Genomic DNA, 18,898 nt, shown 5'->3' on the forward strand with positions numbered 1-18,898 from the left:
CTTAACTTTTTCACTCTTTGTTATATTGCAGCCATTTGCTAAAATCATTTAAGTTAATTTTTTTTCCTCATTAATGTACACACAGCACCCCATATTGACAGAAAAACACAGAATTGTTGACATTTTTGCAGATTTATTAAAAAAGAAAAACTGAAATATCACATGGTCCTAAGTATTCAGACCCTTTGCTGTGACACTCATATATTTAACTCATGTGCTGTCCATTTCTTCTGATCATCTTTGAGATGGTTCTACACCTTCATTTGAGTCTAGCTGTGTTTGATTATACTGATTGGCCTTGATTAGGAAAGCCACACACCTGTCTATATATGACCTTACAGCTCACAGTGCATGTCAGAGCGAATGAGAATCATGAGGTCAAAGGAACTGCCTGAAGAGCTCAGAGACAGAATTGTGGCAAGGCACAGATCTGGCCAAGGTTACAAAAAAATTTCTGCTGCACTTAAGGTTCCCAAGAGCACAGTGGCCTCCATTCCTTAAATGGAAGACGTTTGGGACGACCAGAACCCTTCCTAGAGCTGGCCGTCCGGCCAAACTGAGCTATCGGGGGAGAAGAGCCTTGGTGAGAGAGGTATGTCCCTAAAAATGGCTGTCCACCAACGTTTACCATCCAACCTGACAGAACTGGAGAGGATCTGCAAGGAGGAATGGCAGAGGATCCCCAAATCCAGGTGTGAAAAACTTGTTGCATCTTTCCCAAAAAGACTCATGGCTGTATTAGATCAAAAGGGTGCTTCTACTAAATACTGAGCAAAGGGTCTGAATACTTAGGACCATGTGATATTTCAGTTTTTCTTTTTTAATAAATCTGCAAAAATGTCAACAATGCTGTGTTTTTCTGTCAATATGGGGTGCTGTGTGTACATTAATGAGGGAAAAAAAATTAACTTAAATGATTTTAGCAAATGGCTGCAATATAACAAAGAGTGAAAAATTTAAGGGGGTCTGAATACTTTCCGTACCCACTGTATATATATAAATGTCACCTCATTAAATATGGTGCTGGTTTGATTGAATCCCTTGTTTTGTGTTCAGGGTATGAAGAAAGAAACATCAGTGCCATCTTACTGGTCTCTTCAGTCAAGTCGACACCCAATAATGTTATGTCAATTGCTTTGCTGTTTTGTCAGAGAAAATCCAATGGTGTCAGCAAAGTGCTTTTGGAAGGATATTTGAAAGACTTCCAGTGACAGCATCTCTGGTTTAATAGCGTGTACTCTTGGCGAGAGCAAAAAAAGGGGCAGTAGCTCTAGAGTGCTGCCAAAAATGGAGAAAAACTAGGCATTTGGGATTTTCCCACCATCATTTAAGGGAGCTCAGTGTTTGGAAAAAAGTTTTTTCAACAGGCTGAGACATGTTTTGACAATGCATGCTTTATAGATGCTCATGAATAATGGGATATTGGCATAATAATAGAAAACATGGGCATATGACGTTTAATGTGAGTTTTACAAGTGTAACACATCAGTCGAAAGCTCAGTGAATTGGGCAAACCAGTTTGAGGCTTCAGACATGACGCTCTGGCAAACCAAACGGCATCTGTTGTGCCTGAGTTTGGCAGACTTGTAGGGATTTGCGCTGGGGGAGAAGGGGGTGTGTCTGGCGTGGCCAACCTCTCTATCTACTCCCTGTAATTTTCTCTGGGCTGTGTTTGCCACATACTTCACTCCTGATTCATTCCCAAGCATCCCTCCAGTTAGAAGAAACGACTTTTACTATGTACGGAATAGCATACTACCAATCTATCATACTACACATAGTATTTCTGCAGATGCAGTTTGTATATTTTGTATGCTTGGAATACTTGATGTACTACATTTGCAAAAATGTGCAGTATACAACAGGGCACACTGAATGGAATACTGTATCCCACAATGCAATGCACTCAGTTTGACATTCCATTTTTAGAGCGACGAATTAAACCGTAAAATCAACCACAATGTTAAAAATCCCCTCATTGACACAATATATGATCAGGCCGCCAAAAGTTAAAAGAATAGTTCGCTCAAAAATGAAAATTTTCTGAAAATGTAGTCACAACTGGGCCATCCAAAATGAGGGTAAGTTTCTTCATCAAAACAGATTTTGAGAAATTCAGCATTATGTCACTTGCTCACCAATGGATGTTCTGCAGTGAATGGGTGCCGTCAGAATGAGAGTCCAAACAGCTGATAAAAACATCACAATAATTCACAAGTAATCCACACCACTCCAGTCCATCAAGGACAAAGCTGCATGTTTAAAATGTCTAAAGGAAGGATTTGTTTCTTACAAACATGCAGCTTTTCGTTTTTCAAGACATTGATTGATGGACTGGAGTGGTGTGTGGATTATTGTGACTGTGTTTTTATCAGCTGTTTGGACTCTCATTCTGACGGCACCCATTCACTCTGAATTGATAAGCAAGAGAAATATTGCTAAATTTCTCCAAATCTGCTCTGATGAACAATCAAACAAGCTCATCTACTGTACATCTTGGATGGCCTGAGAGTGAGCACATTTTCATTTTTAGGTGAACTATTCCTTAATTTCAGTAACTTCTCATATGATGGATTTTGACCACGACAGTGTCTGTTTCATGCACATATTCAAATTTAATATTTGATTCGCCAGCCAAAATGAACTTAAATTTTTAAAAAAAAGTTTAAAACGCAAAGTTTTTATCTGCAGCAAGATGAGCAAAATTGAATTCAACAAGTATGAATTGTTTATCTTTTTAAACATCGCATACTAGTTTTAAAACCTAGTACTCTTTTCTAAAACATCCATTAAACACTAGCTGAACAAATTTCTAATGTTATTTCAAAATTGTTCACAAATGCATTCTTAAAGAATTTGTTGTTATGAATTTAACATGAAAATTAACTCAAGAAAGGTTTTACAAACGAATGGCTTAAAATGTTTCATATACAGCATATAGTCAAAATAACACAATGAAATTATGGTTTTCAGAGTCAAAATGATGGTTTCTCACCACCAGCGGAAAAATGCCATTCATCTCATATAACACAGCATAGCACAGACAGAAATAGAAGCCTTTCTCTCTCTGTGCCTTGAGTGGCTATTAATTGTTGAACCAACTGTTAAATAAATGCCTTTCAGTGGTAAACCTGTATATTTTTATATAACCAACAACATAATAAATTATTAATTTGGACTGCAGAGAAGCGTTAATGCCTTAAACCTCAACACTAGGTGAAAATGCAATACTTTTATAACTGTTCCCAAGTTCCCAACACTAACACTGAATGAAAACAGCTCATGGTTTTCAACGCTATTTATTCGGCTCATAATATATTAAACAGCTCTGCTAACCCTCATAAAGGCAACACACTCGTCCACATACATCAGCTGTTTAGATAATGTAAAGTGCTTCACCTTTCACCTGAATCTGCAAATGCCAAAACGTAGTCACATGATTGGTGTTTAATTTTCCTAAACAAAAAGGCGAAACACACTTAAATGGGTGGGACTGTCATTGGGAGTGAGGGTGTACATACGAGAGGAAGATGATGAATGGCAGGAAGGATGGGGATTTTGCCAGACGTCAACAACATCTCTTGCTGTAATCCCCAAGATGGATGGAAAGCATGACGTTCCATTAAAAAGACTCATACGGCTGAACACCTCACCTGAGTTGATGAAGTTGGGAAAAATTAGCTGGATGTGACTGTCTATACCATGACAAAACGGGATGCTTGTTAAAGGGATTGTTCATGTTTACTTGAACTTATGTGATCCCAAATGCCGTGAAGCACAAATGAAGATGTTTTGAGGAAAGTTCATGCTGCTCTTTTCCATACAAGCAAAGCAGGGGCTGTCAAGCTGTAAAAAGGCCAAAACCGCACCATAGAAACACCATAAAAGTAGTCCATGACTCATATTTGCCAGGTTTTCTGAAGCCGATAGATTTTTATGAGAAACAGACCAAAATCAAATGGAAGCTCAAATGACGGGCAAGAACCAACGAGGTTTGTTTCCATGTGTCAAGCAAGTACAATAAATAAGTAAAATAAAGATTTTGAAATGTCTTTCTACTTCAAGTGTGTTACTTGCAATTTCTTTGTATTTCTTTGTGAAATTTACAAGCCATTTCATTGTTTCAAAGTAAATCCTACACCAAATTTTTTTTCAGTGTACAATTTTTTGATCTCATATTTGATTTGCTCTTTGATCAATGTTTATACGCGAATAAAAGCTTAAATTAAATCTGTTCATCATCTTCTATAAAGTGACTGTGTCTCAGAAGACATGGATCAAACGGTTGGATTCATATGGATTACTTTTACAATGAACTTTTTGAAGTGTGAAAGTATTGGTTCTGTGGACTTTCAATTGAGAGACAGAAAATCCTATGGGTTTAGAACAACATGAGGGTGAATAACTGATGACAGACAGACAAATCATGGCAGGTTTGACATCACTTACACCAAAAGCAGATAGTTTACACATTTTTTGTAACCGAACACTCTGCTTTCTTTGAATATGCTTCTGAGGAAATGAGATTTGAGAGCTACAGCGAAGGGCAAGATTTTAAATATCTTTCTTTTAAGATTTCGGTCTGCTCTGCACACAAAGCTACCATTCAGAAGATATTGAATTTGCACAAAAGTCATATGGAGTTGGAGCATTTTTTGGAGCTTAAAATGGTATGGTTTTGCTGTATGGAAAAAGAGCATCTTCTTTTGTGCTCCACAGAAGAAGGAACGGCATACCGGTTCGGGTGAATAAAAGATGACAGAATTTAAATGTTCAACTACTGTTTGTTAGACAATTTACAGTATGTTAAACGTATTCAAAAGCACCATACTGAAGCGCAGGGGCTGGTTTTGCATGCTGCCATTATTCATGGTAACAAAATAAGGAACTCTCTGACAAAAGCCATTGTTGCTTGTCTCCACATTATTTTTCTCCATCAATCATTTTAATGTGCGAGTGCCATCATCTATACGAGACCAAAGACAACCTTTGGAATGAGCAAACTGAAAAAGTAAGTAGCATTTCCCACTACATATAAGCTGAATAGTAATGGGTCAAAGGGTCATGCTTGGTTGATGGCAGGGTGAACAAGGCATTTGTTAAACCATTTTACTTCCGCAATGAGATGCATTTCTGAGCAAAACAGGATATTAAATGAGAATAAAGCTTGATTTTATTCATCAGGGATTGACTGGATGGTTAAAAGAGGCTTTTGTATGACAAACTGTTGAACAATAAATGGCCTTATGATATTGTTTTAAAGGTAGAGCAAGTTATTACAATTTGATAATGCATTAAAAGAACAAATGTTGACAACAACGTGACGTTTAAGAGCAGCATTTCACAATAGACATTTCAAGAGAGTACCAAGAATGACTCACATTGCGCAATCGCTCACCTGGTCCTGCAGTAAACAGAAGGAAGTGCAATAAATAAAAAAACAAGGAAGTAGTGTACAGTCTCCAGCAACACTGATCGATTTGGCAATATAAACAACAACATGTACAATGTACATTTTCTGAAGAAAATGTGAGTGGTGTTTGTGTTTGCCCTGAAAATCCAAAACCAATAGTAATGGTGATGCTTGCCTTAGCAAGCACTATAAGTACATTATTATGAAACCTTGAAAACATGGTGCAGTGGTTCTTCTTGACTTTTGTGTCTGTGTCAAGTGCAAGACTCATATTTGGAGAAAACACACTAGACCTCATGAAAATCATTTCAAAGCTCTCTGCCAAGATTACAGAGGGTCTTATTAAATAGTTCCTTTAGCTAAACATAAAAAGACATTCTACTGACTTTTAGAAACACTAACATGGACAAGCTCAAATGGCTGTGATCAATTGCTAACAATTAACTGAACATTAGAAAGAACTGCTGGAAATGGTGATAACAGCTACTAAACTTCATACATTCTCAGATCAAACAGTGCCATTTAGAAAGGAAAGAAGCGGTGTAGTATGTGTGGAAATGAGGGTAGTGTCCATATGGCAGACATGTGAGTGGGTGAAACGTGTCGCCTTCCTACTGAAATCCAGAAAAAAACATTGGTATATTTGAAATTCTGCACAGCTGAGGAACAATGGCACAGCATGTGAATCTGAACAGACCGAACATCTTTTAATTTATATACCTGTGAAAATGTAAATATATGCACTCTGGGAGGCATATATATTTTTATAAAGCCTAAACTAACCATTACTGTCAAATTGTGTGAAGGCTGGTTATGTCTCAATGCAGGAGAATGATTGGACAATAGAGAAGCTGGTAAATGTGACATTTAAGGCAAAACTCAGCTTGAGATGAGCTAGCATGAACGCCACATGCATAATGTCTCCTGCGATATTGCAAAAGGGTCCAAAATAAAGAAAAGGAAAGATTTTTATGTATTTCTGTCGGTTTTGAGAAAGGTTTATACCATTCCAAAAAAAAAGGTTAAATGTAATAACTCATTAATACATACATAAAAATGTCATCTGGTGTAACCATCAAGTAAAAATATATTTTCCTACCATCCTGAATACATGTCTACACATCTTAATCATTATTTTCAAACATTTTTAAATGTATTTTAAAATACATTTTTCAAGGTAAAGTCTTTTTTTCAAATATGATTAATTAGATTCATAAATCTTATCACATTTTGGGGAGTCATACCACATGACATTTTACTAATCTAATAAGATATAAACTGCTGTTTTATATTTTTTTCCCCAGCATGCTGGTCACACCACATGACTTTGATTTGGAAGTTTTCAAATATGAATAAGCAGTGAAGTAGTTTGTTGAAATATTATTATTTTTACTAAATAATAATATTTCATAAATAATAACATATTATGCCAAACTACTCAATAACATTGTTTTCACAAATGTATTTCTTTTAATGAGGCTTTTTATATAGAAATATATATATTTTTTTTAATATTATGATATCAGGACAGTTTTATCACCTTGACATTTTGGACTTTATGTCCCTAAAAATATCAAAATACATTTTCCTTCAGAAATTACAAACATGCACATCACAGAGGAGGCATATTCAAGACATTGTATGTAAGAAACACTTTTTTAAATAAAGTTATAGATTTCGACCAAACTAAATATGTCATGTTATTGACCTAAAAGACTAAACTAGATTTTTTCTAAACTTTTCCATTAGTGTTGAGAGCATTTGTAATGTGGTTAGGGGTTTATTTTCACCACTCTGCTAACCCAGGTGGTGTGACTACTGTGACCGCCTCATATAAGTGGTGAAATACATATGCGCTGATTTAGCGTGTGCGGTGTGAAACAAGGTTTAGCAAGTACCACTTAAAGGAAAGTGCAAAACACAGGTCAGCTTTAGGATATATGCTATCACAAATAAATCACAAAATAAATGTGCTATCACAAAGCTGCATTTTCATTTTCACACACCAACAATAAAAATAGACCAGCAGCTTTCAGATAAATCTTCATGAGGTCTCTGATCCCTGTGAGGCCAGCCATCACATGACAATGTTTTTCTCTGTTGTGCTCTAGGCCTTAATAAAATAACACAAGAGCCTTCTCCATTCTCGTCTCAGATCTAGCGGTACAGTCCACCGCGTAACCTTCTGTTCTGACCTACACATAATGGGCAATTCTTTGCATTTAATAAATCGCCCTTGCAATAAAAGCACTGATCTAGGATCAGTTTGTGTCTTCCATGTCCAAAAGAGTTTGATTACATGGACAAGGAGAAGCCGATGCCTGATAAGCACTCATTTCCTGCCGTGTGTGCTATGCTTTGTATGTTCATGGGCTGTAGCCTGTGACTAGGTGTAGATGCAGTTTTAAATAGCCTGCTCTAATTTGTCATTGAATTAAACTTCCTCATTTAACTCATCCCACATGGTGACAAATGATACCTCAAAATGTTTCAGGAGAGGTGTGCATCTCTAAGAGATCAGACTTATGATTTTTGCTTGGTGGGCAAAAAAAAAGGCCAACTTGCATTGAATGAGGGATCCGATATCTAGTAACCGAGCAAATGTTGGTAACCAAACAGTTGACGGTAGCCTTTGACTTTCAAAGCATAGAAAAAATACTATGGAAATCAATGGCTATCCTCAACTGTTTGGTTACCAACATTCTTCAGAATATCTTCTTTTGTGTTCAACAGAAGAAAGAAACGCATACAGATCTGGAACAACATGAGGGTAAGTAAATGATGACAATTTTCATTTTTGGGTGAACTACCCATTTAACCTCTTGTTTAGTAAAGCGAATCTGAGAGTGCTTTGCAATTTATTAGTGGTCTAAGCACTGAAGGTCGAAGGTCATAGAGATACCAAACTTGGTGGGATGGTTAGAAATCCAACCTACCCACTACTATTTATTTATATGACACAAGATGATGCTATGATAAGGCAATGGTTTAGCCGATATGAGCAAAAGGTTATCAAAAGATACGTTGAAAGCTTTGAGAAGGTATAATTAAATGCATTGGTCTGGCATTGGGCATTTTAACAAACTGACCTATATCTGTCGAATGCAAAGTCATAACTTAACCAAATTTGGCATACACAGACAACTTGACAGTCTGAGGATGTATGCCAAATTATGTCAAATTCTACCAATAGGGGGCGCTAAAACTGAAAAAATGCTTGTAACTCCACAGTTGTATGATCAATCAAATCAATATATGTCTTCTTTGGGGCAAATGATAACATATGCTATAGATATCACTATGTTATATATCACCATGTCAAGAAAACATGTACGTTAGCAGCGAAACAAACTTCATCAGCTTAAATGGGAATAGCCATTAAGAAATTTAGCAGACATGTAGAAGATGGCTAGAGGTGGCGCTACAACACAGTTTTGCTAATAACACTGAAACCAGAAAAAAAATCATCCTATCCTGTTTGTCTGATTTCCATTAAAACTCACTTAAAGTCTCATATTATATTAGAAAAATACCTAGCAGTTGTATCACTGTATTATTTACATGAACCTTTAGTACTATATTTTATATTTTTTGTTATTACCCAATACACTCTTATAAATAAAGGCTCTTTACTGGCATTGATGGTTCCATAAAGAGCCTTTAACATCCATGGAAACTTTCCATTGAAACAAATGTTTCTTGTAGATTATTAAAATGTTCTTTAGACTAAGAAACTGAAAGTTTTTTGGGGGAAACAAACATGGTTCTTCTATCGCATGGCTATGAAATCCCCTTTTTGGAACCTTTATTTTTAAGAGTGTATCATTTATGTTTCCCCAAAGAACCTTTCAGTGAACAGTTCTTTAAAAAAAAAACATGTTTTTCTAAGTGTTTAGAACACTTTAATAATCCAAAGAAGCTTTTTTGCAATGGAAAGGTTCCATGGATGTTAAAGGTTCTTCATGGAACCACAGGTGCCGATTAAGAGCCTTTATTTTTGAGTGTGTAAGGATGTCTTAGAATCATTCTTAGAATTAAAAAAAAGAGGCTTCCTCAAAATATCAAATATTTGAATGAGGCAAGACCTTGAGATAGGGCTGCACGATAAATCGAAATGGAATTGAGATCACGATTCAACAGAAGCTGCGATTGTCATGCATATCTTTCAGTGAGGCACGGTTCTGTGATCAGCAGTAAATCTCCATCCGAAGGCCAGAGGGTGCTCTCACGCTGAAACTCCAAATACGCCTCGCAGAAGAAACCCAGAAAATCGCTGCAGCTGAATAAACAGAAGACTCTTTCATTGATTCAACGTGACTAATAAACACAAGACTATGGCAATATACGGTTTATCTGAGTTCTTATTATAATTTTCATTAAAATAAAGTATATTTATAATGCAATGCCTTTATCACTGCTTAAATACTATGAAATATGTTGCGTGCCTTATTCTGTGTAAGAAGCCACATCATCTCACAGAAGGATTTATTTCAAACACTCGACTGACGTTATGAAGTGAGTTTGGAGTAAAAATATGTTATTAAATCTGGTATTTTCACATGCTTTCAGAAGGAGCAGCATTTACTTCACAGAGCCGTAGTTCACTGAGATTAGCTGGAATTATCGCGAACGATTTCTTCGATTTCATAATCGCGCAATAAAATCGTCTGCGATTTTTTTGCGTAACTTGTCAGTGAACTACGGCTATGTGTAGTAAATTCTGCTCCATCTGAAAGAACGTGATGATGATTTCCTGCTGATTACAGAACCGGCTTTACTAACAAAAGGCGCTTGTCAATCGCATTCGATTAATCATGCAGCCCTACCTTGAGATGCAACAGAGAGTATGAAGGGTTTTCTGCTATACTGGTATTTTAGGTATAATCAGACCTTGTTATGCAGGAAGTATGGGCATAAAGCTCATGATGTAACTCGCCACAATCTAGCAGGGGAACTTCCCCAACATCTCACACGGGTTTGAGGGAAGTCTCAGCTATCATGCTGCTATTTATTCCTGCACCCCACACTTTGCCTAATTATCGCAGCTCAGACTTATCAAGAGGAGACTGACAGGATGAAACATTTCCTCCTGAAGACAACATTAGTCTAAAAGTGAAATGTCTTAGATGAATCACCCACATGAGGCAGCAAAGTGCCCATCACACGGTTTCCATTTTGGAGCTATTGTGATTGGGTTACAATGCATTATAATGAACTGCAGGAGAGATCATTTCTAATTCATGTGGGACAGAAGGCTGAAAGTCTTTTTTTGTGCAACAGTGGAAAGAAAAAGTGCATTATTTGGAGGAATCTCACAAAAACTGCAAAAATAAATGTGTATTTCAAACCAAAATCAAAAGAAAAAAATGTATTTCGCAAAAAGCAAATGACTGTAAAGAATAATTACTGAAGCAAAAATTGTTGTGATGTGTTAATTATATAGTATACATAAACCCTAGTAGTACTTGTTGCACTGAATTTAATCCGATTTTAAAAGACTTCACTAAAACACACACACACACACACACACATCATGTCCTTACAATATTATGCAGGTTTTATATTACAGGAATATGGATTGGGGGTTAAATGTGCTTAATTGTTATGACAATAATATGACAATGCAAAATAATCTAATGATCCTAAAACAGGCTTAATTTACTGTATTTTCAATGTGACAAGTTTTCTTGAGTCTAGATATACAGTATATAGGCATTATTTAAACAAAATCATAACAAACTTGCACAATTATGTATTCTGATTAAATCCTATTTTACGAGCAATCATTACTAATTTTTATTGAAAAAAATTATTTGGAAAAAAAAAACTATAAAGAAATGTATGCTTCATACCAAAATCAAAAGAAAGGGCACAACAAGAATCTTGAAGCAAAAAGGAGTATAAAAATAAACATATATTATTTTAATTGTAAAGTAGGCTATCCATCATAGTAATAGGACATCATATTAATATTTATTGTACTGAATTTACTTGTAAAATATTTTCTTTAAGTAAGCATTAAAAAACATTCTGTCCACACAATATGATGTAGATTTTTGTTGTTGTTGTATTACAGAAATGAAGACTGTGGGGTTAAATGCAAAAAAAAAAAAAAATCTTAATGGTCCATAAACAGGCTTAATTTTCTTTATGCAAAATAGAATTTCATATTTTTCTTTATTTTCGTTCAAAAGTGACTTAAAAACATTACCTCAACAAGGTCAAGTATTTAGGTTAGAGGGCAAGTGTAAAGATCACACTTGGAATGTGGATAGACAGAAATCAGCTAATGTATTTCTAAATTACATCACTATATCACAAAGCCTAAGTTGGCCATGACACACAAACTCAGGCCTCCACTGAAGCTCTGCTATAGCATTTAACCAACATTTTTGTGCTGCAATCAGTGTCAAAAGTAGAATTTTAGCAACTACCTTCCTTTTCTCCCCTAACTTCTGTTTTAAAAATCTGAAAAAGATCATGACTGGCTAGTCATGCTTCGGTAAAGAGCTGCATGTCAAACATTTACCAAGCACTTCTTTGTATTAACATTATTTGTAGTCTATATTCAATTGTTTAACTAAAACAAGCCCTCAAACAAATTATCTTTGTCTAGCTGTTGTGTGGTCTGTTCCATTGCATCACAGTTGGCTGATTTTAGGACTCCGTGTTACCAGATGCCTCTGTTATATTTGAAGCAACACAAACTGAAGCCCTCAATACCAGGTGGACACCTTAAAGGGTTAGTTCACCCAAAAATGAAAATTAGCCTGTGTTTTACTCACCCTCAAAGCATCCTAGGTGTATGTGACTTTCTTCTTTCAGACGAATCCAATCGGAGTTATATTAAAAATTGTCCTTGCCCCTCCAAGCCTTTCAATGGGGGTAAGCGGGTGTTAGTTGTCAACAGTTCAGAAGACGTGAAATAAAGTGCGTGCATCCGTAATAAAACGTAAGACGTATGCGTCGTGTGCGCGCCTCTGAGAAATGCAGGAGCAAAGGAAACAACGTTTCTTGGCTTATATCAAAATTCTCCGACATTTTTCTTTACAAATCCTCGTTTTGTGCTTCTAATTCGTGAACGGCGTTATGTTTTGTCTCGGCGTTCGTCACTAATCACGCAACACCGACGTCTTACGTCATCCGCCTGAACGTCTTACGTGTATGACAGTCAACGGAAGTGTGAAAAAAGCGTTTTTTACGTTTGAAATATGGATATTTATCTTACAAAAATGCATGGACTCGCTACAGGAGGCCTTTATTCACCCCCCGGAGTCGTGTGAGGGACGTTTTATTACAGATGGGCGCACTTTATTTCACGTCTTCTGAACTGTTGACAACCGACACCCGCTTACCCCCATTGTAAGGCTTGGAGGGGCAAGGACAATTTTTAATATAACTCCGATTGGATTCGTCTAAAAGAAGAAAGTCACATACACCTAGGATGCTTTGAGGGTGAGCAAAACACAGGCTAATTTTCATTTTTGGTTGAACTAACCCTTTAAGCTTCCACATTTATGTGCATTCATTCCACAATGAGAGACACCGAGGCAAAGTGAGAAATGGACATTCAGTCTTTTAGAAGTAGATTGTAATCCCCACACTGGGGAGATGTGGGAGTTGTTTGATGATGGAAATGGAAATCCCCCGGGAGTGTGAAAATGCACAATTATCTAATGCTTTCGCTTCTGTCGCGCTGCCGCTGCACTTTATATGCATTCCTAAGTATACTGTACTACAAATTTAACTGTGAGAAAGATAACAAGCACACTAAAAAGGCCGAAAAGTGTAGTGCTATTATGAGAAACTGCTGCTGATCTTTGTTCTGTGTGGACATCGTGAGAAGTTTTTACGAGCTTAGACATTGAGGCACTTCAGCATTAACCAAAACGAAACCGTAACTTGCGCAATTCAAGATGTGGAAGACATTTTTGATTAAATCATGTTTTACTAGCGACTCCTGAACAAATCCTTTATGTTGAGTCGGATGTTTTTGATGAATCATTTGAACCGGTTCACTAAACCGGGCCTGAAGGAATCTTTCAGGAATCAACAACTCACCAAATCAGCAAGTGCCATGGCTGTGTCTAAAATTGCTACATCTTTATATAGTGCACTATCTGAGGATACAACCATTTGTAATGGTGTATGAAACCATAGTGAATATTATTGTGTGCACTCATATAACCCCATAATGCACCTTGATAACAAGTGTACAGCTGATGTACACTCAACAGCTAGCATGCGCTGTGTGGTGCCAAATTAATTCAGAAAAAGACGTCACACTCAGTGTCCAAATTCGCTCACTTGTTTTCATTCACTCATACAGTGTATTAGTGTATTACTGTAGGAAATAGTGAATAAGGGACGATTTCGGATACAGCCAGTGTTGGGGAGGAACTAATAACAAGTAATGGAATTACCTAATTTAATTACACATTTTTTAAAACTGTAATCTGTTACAGTTACTGAGAATTTTTTTGATAATTTAATTGCAGTTACATATGAAAATGTTAAAGATTACAAAGGGGGTTACATCTGAATATTTTCACACACATACAGATTTGATTGATTTCTTTCCCAAATTGCATTGACTGCTCTAAAATATGAGACACCAATGTTTCAGGAGTTTAGGACACATGCTTAATCGATAACTGTTTTATTTACAATTTGGGTTTATGTATATGCTTTATTTTTTAAGATTAACTGTTTTTTGTGATCCCTGTGTCATAGCTATGCAAAGATTTGATTTAAAGAATGGTATCATAGCTATTAAACTATATCTTGTTATGATTTTAAATCTGCATTTAACCTCAGAATGATCTGGCCGTGCTTTCAAGTTAAAGTATTATAATCTTTATTCAAGTGACGAAGGATTTTGAAAGTTTGACAGAAATCAGAGTACTACTGTAAGGTTAACCCTGCCTGCTTGAAATGTTTCAAAATGATCAACGGAAATGTGAAATTTAGAAAAGTGATCCAAAAGTAATCAGTTACATTACTTTAATAAAGTAATTGAAATAGTTAAACTATTTATTGCATTTTAAATAGGGTAACTTGTAATCTGTAACCTATTACATTTCCAAAGTAACCTTCCCAACACTGGATCCAGCCCATATCTTTCAGATTCATTTACAAGATGAGAATCGATCTGAGGATTTAAATGATGGGAAGAACAGCTGCTATACAGAAAATAAAGATAAATAAAACGTACTCGAATATGTTTATGACTTGACAGTTTTATCAACATGCATATGAGCCTGTTTGAATAAATAAAACATGCAAAACTACACCCTTGACGCGCATACAGTCGCATTTACAGTTGCGTATTGTAACAGCACATTATATTTAAGTTCTGAATGACTTTATTAATAAAACCAAGTCAAAACGGTAATAAGCAATACTGCATGTGTCTACTCTATAGTGAACACAGTAAAAGCGTGAAATACGTCAGAGACCCGCGTGACGTACAGAATCACAAGTGATTTTTGAAACAAACTATTCGAAAGAACCGATTCTGCGAAACGAGTCACTAAAAAAAGGGACAAGCAAAGTAACAATAAGCAGTGTTGAGGGTAACTCATTACAAGTAACGCGAGTTACGTAATCAGATTACTTTGTCAAGTAACGAGTAAAGTAACGCATTACTTTTTTAATTTACAAGAAAATATCTGAGTTACTTTTTCAAAAAAGTAATGCCAGTTACTTTGTTTTCCCATTTATTGACGGACAAGTCTCCTGTCCCCATATCGGGAGAAATCGGGAGTACAGAGGCGCTGTGTGCGCTGTGTGAACCTGATGTTACTGTAGTTCTAGACTAAATGTGAATGTGCATTAATTCATCCCACTCCCAAAACACAGATTTAGTATTCATCAAAATGAATTAAAACAGTGAAATGCAAACTCAGAATATGACGCAAACCTGCAATAATTAAATATGTTAAATAACACAAATGTATCCAATCCCGTTTTATTAATCAATGTCTTTGCTGCTGACCTTTGATGATCCAGTTCAACCATACTAATACATTACTTTTAAAAGTAACTTTCCCCAACACTGACAATAAGTGAGTAAAATAGAATCTGTGCGGCACGCAGTCCAACGCCCACGCGTTGCCCACGCACACGAGTGTAAACAATGACAGTTAAGCACCATAAACAACACCACATATACTGTACAGATACTGTAAACGCGCGACTGCGCACAATGGCAGCGCGCTGTTAGTGTGGCGACGCGCCGGCTGTGCAAAAGTCGCGTAATATTAAACGTAATATCGCGATATAAAGAAGAATATCGCGTTATTCTTGTAAAATCCTCACATAAAATCCACTTCAGAGCGTCGGTGGATGAAAGCGCATGCAAACACTGTTTTCTAGACAGATTCGCTTCAGAAACGCCCCTTCACGGCTTTAAAATGGCAGCAGCACATGAGGAGCTCATATTTCCCTAATTCTTACCCCTTCACGAATCTATTTACCTCGGATGCATGCCGTGTATGTATATAGAAGAGCAAGATCTGAACGCAAACGACGAATGGTTACATAACAACAGCTACAAGCAAAACGAAATTGAATTCTAAACAAACCCACTCCCTAGAATCTAACTTTGATCATGCTATATATATATATATGTGTGTATGTGTGTGTGTGTGTGTGTAGTGCTATACGCCCATATTTTGCATCTCAACAACATTCACCGATTTTAACCCATAAGCGACGCGCATCATAATTTCACTACAAGCCAAAAAAAAAGTAAAATAAAAGACTGTCACTTAATAATATTCCCATTTGCATTTAAAAATAAAAACAAGCAGCCTAAAATCTCTAGCAGTTTACACGTTCGCTCCCTCCCCCACTTTTCCTCCCATGCCATTATTATCATTACATACAATAATGCAACCCCTTCAATACAAGAACAACTCAACAAGCGCGCAATAGGAAAATAAGACACTGGAAACTCACATACCCATCCATTGCACAGAGCAAAACAGAGGCGAGGTGAAATAACAATGCAAGCACAGGAAAATAAAGAAAGGGTGCTGCTGTTACAGTTCGACTGCCCAACACAAATTCAGTCTCTCTGGCACAAAGGCACGCACACACTTCCTGCTCCTGACGTGAACACACACACACACACACACACACATACATGTACAGACGCTTCTCTATACAAAATGGCCTCCCCTTTCAGCAGACACACCTTTGAAGAAGCGCGTAATATTTTTGTTGCTGGACGTTTTGTTGAAAGCACCAAACTAGAGTGCGCATTGACGCGCGACAACAATAAGTTCTGCGCGTCCGCTATTTTCAAGCCCAGCGCGTGGTTTGGGATCATGTGTTGATGGTATCTGCACTAGGAGCTCTATAGAGGATAATCTTGTTGCTGGAATATATTTATTCATTAAGGTAATGGGCCTTGGGGAAGCGCTTTAAGAGCTTGACACTTGCATTAAACACGCAGTCGATACATTCATTCTGCTTTCCGAGGGTCAGACTTCCTGGAATGAACTGCTTATCAAACATATGAAGCTTTCTGATGCATTGAATTATTGATTAATAAATAATGTCCCCGTTTGTTTTTTAAACAATGACTATTTTTACGCGCGTATCGTATGAGGGAGGGCAGCAGTGAAGATGGTATCCTCTCTGTACCTGAAGCGTGTAAGAACTTGTTACACTTGTTGGACCGGCTGAACTGCAGTCTTGTGCTTGCATTGGAGAGTGTGTGTGTTACAAAAAGTACATTCGTTGCCTAAACTATTAGGCTATTCCAATGTATTGAGAGTATGAATCAGTGCAGTAGTTTTAATGCAGTAGTTTATACCAGGGGTCTTTAAAGTGGGGTCCCCCAGAGGGCCGCTAGTGCTAGGGGGTCTGTGGAAAAGTTCAAAGTGAAAAACAGTGTAAAAGAAATAATGAACTAAAATTAAACAAATTTTATTAAACAAAATAAATACATTTTTATTAAAATAAATATGTTATTCTAATTAATAAATAATTTATGAACTAAATGGATAAATAAATATATAGATATATTTACTTTAAATACAAATGATGAAATGAATGAGTAAATAAATGTGATCAGCAGTACAATAGTATAGCAATGAAAAACGAAATATATTCCAAATACAGTTTTCAGATTTATACTATTATTAATTGGGATTGAAAAGATATAGCTGCCGTAAATGTTAGGAAGGGTCCCTCGCGCAAGGATGATCATATTTAGAGGAGCTTGAAAACCCATGGATTACAGTGTCTGCTTGACTGAGAGACTGTGGAGGTGTTTACATTACGATCTTGAAACAATCGCACGTTGTTAGGGTAACAAAAATATTGGGAACAATAATATTATAAATCACAATAGATGACAAACAAGACACAGGGTGTAGGAAACCCAGGGGAATGAAAGCAAAACAAACAATCGCAAGGAAACAAATTGAGTAAATAATTGAGTTAAATATTATGTATTGCAACAATTTCTATTCAGATGACATTACTTCGACCACAGCTCTCCAACACACCAGAGGGAGATAGAGAATAAAGATAGCTAAATGAATACAGAGAATGAGAAAGAGATCTTTGTAGTTTTCATTTGCATAAGTAGAAAAACATGTATTAGTATTAATAAATCATTGATATTATTATTTATTATTTATTTATATTAACCACTATATCATAGTTATTTTAAGGGATTTTAATATGCATAAATTAATTTGTCTTTCTTTTTACTTTATACACAATTTGAACAATAAAAGAAAAGGCTGAAGGCTGCGATAAAGTTTCTCCTCTTTTTTGTTTTATTATAACCTGTTCTAAATGTTGTTCATTATGTATTATGAATGAAAAATGTCTTATTGTTTGAGGTAATATGCATATAAAAAGTTGCATTAGCTACTTTATCGCTAGCATCGTTTATTAGTTTACATGTGAAGTAAAGGGTAAATAAATTTTTTTTTTAATTTTTTTACCTATAACAAAATAACACACCTTTGTTATGCTATGATTGCTAGAGACTCTTTGAATAACACAGCTATTAATAAAGTATTTGTTGTTTTATTTATGTTACTTATTAATTTTTTTCCTTTCCATTCTCCAGTGTTTTTGTTGTTTGCTGAGTATTTTGATGTTTTGTCGCATAATTGACCATATGCACGGAGCGCTAGAACTTCCGGATAAAGATAAGCCAGCTCATAATCTTCCGGTGAAGCTCATTTTATATATGTGCTAGAGATTAAAATCTTATACAATTTTAAAGCCTTTATTATTTCTCATCAGTAAAATTTCACTTTATTAAAGGTTCACTTTTCAGTCATGTTTTAGGCTTCTCCTTATTTTAATATCTTAGACATCCATCAATTAGTGATGAAAACAATTGCCGTGCTGGTGGAAACAACACGAGACTGTGAAGAGCGGCTCGACGGTGTTTAGTGTCCCGCAGCAGCAGCAGCAGCGAGCGTGCAGTCAGCGCAGCTGAAGAGTTCTGCG

General features: G+C 36.2%; 1 protein-coding gene across 1 annotated transcript in view; it reads right to left on the bottom strand.

Annotated features, from left to right (window-relative positions):
- The window catches only part of ptbp3 (polypyrimidine tract binding protein 3), a 79,053-nt gene extending 62,523 nt beyond the window's left edge, over positions 1 to 16,530 (bottom strand). Inside the window, exon 1 of the mRNA XM_016257550.1 lies at positions 16,380 to 16,530. The gene's annotated coding sequence lies outside the window, so the exon portion shown is untranslated. The remainder of the gene's footprint in view (positions 1 to 16,379) is intronic.
- Positions 16,531 to 18,898: the final 2,368 nt, after the last annotated feature.

This window comes from Sinocyclocheilus grahami, unplaced genomic scaffold (genome assembly GCF_001515645.1).
Source record: "Sinocyclocheilus grahami isolate Dianchi unplaced genomic scaffold, SAMN03320097.WGS_v1.1 scaffold1569.1, whole genome shotgun sequence".
Taxonomy (NCBI): Eukaryota; Metazoa; Chordata; class Actinopteri; order Cypriniformes; family Cyprinidae; genus Sinocyclocheilus; species Sinocyclocheilus grahami.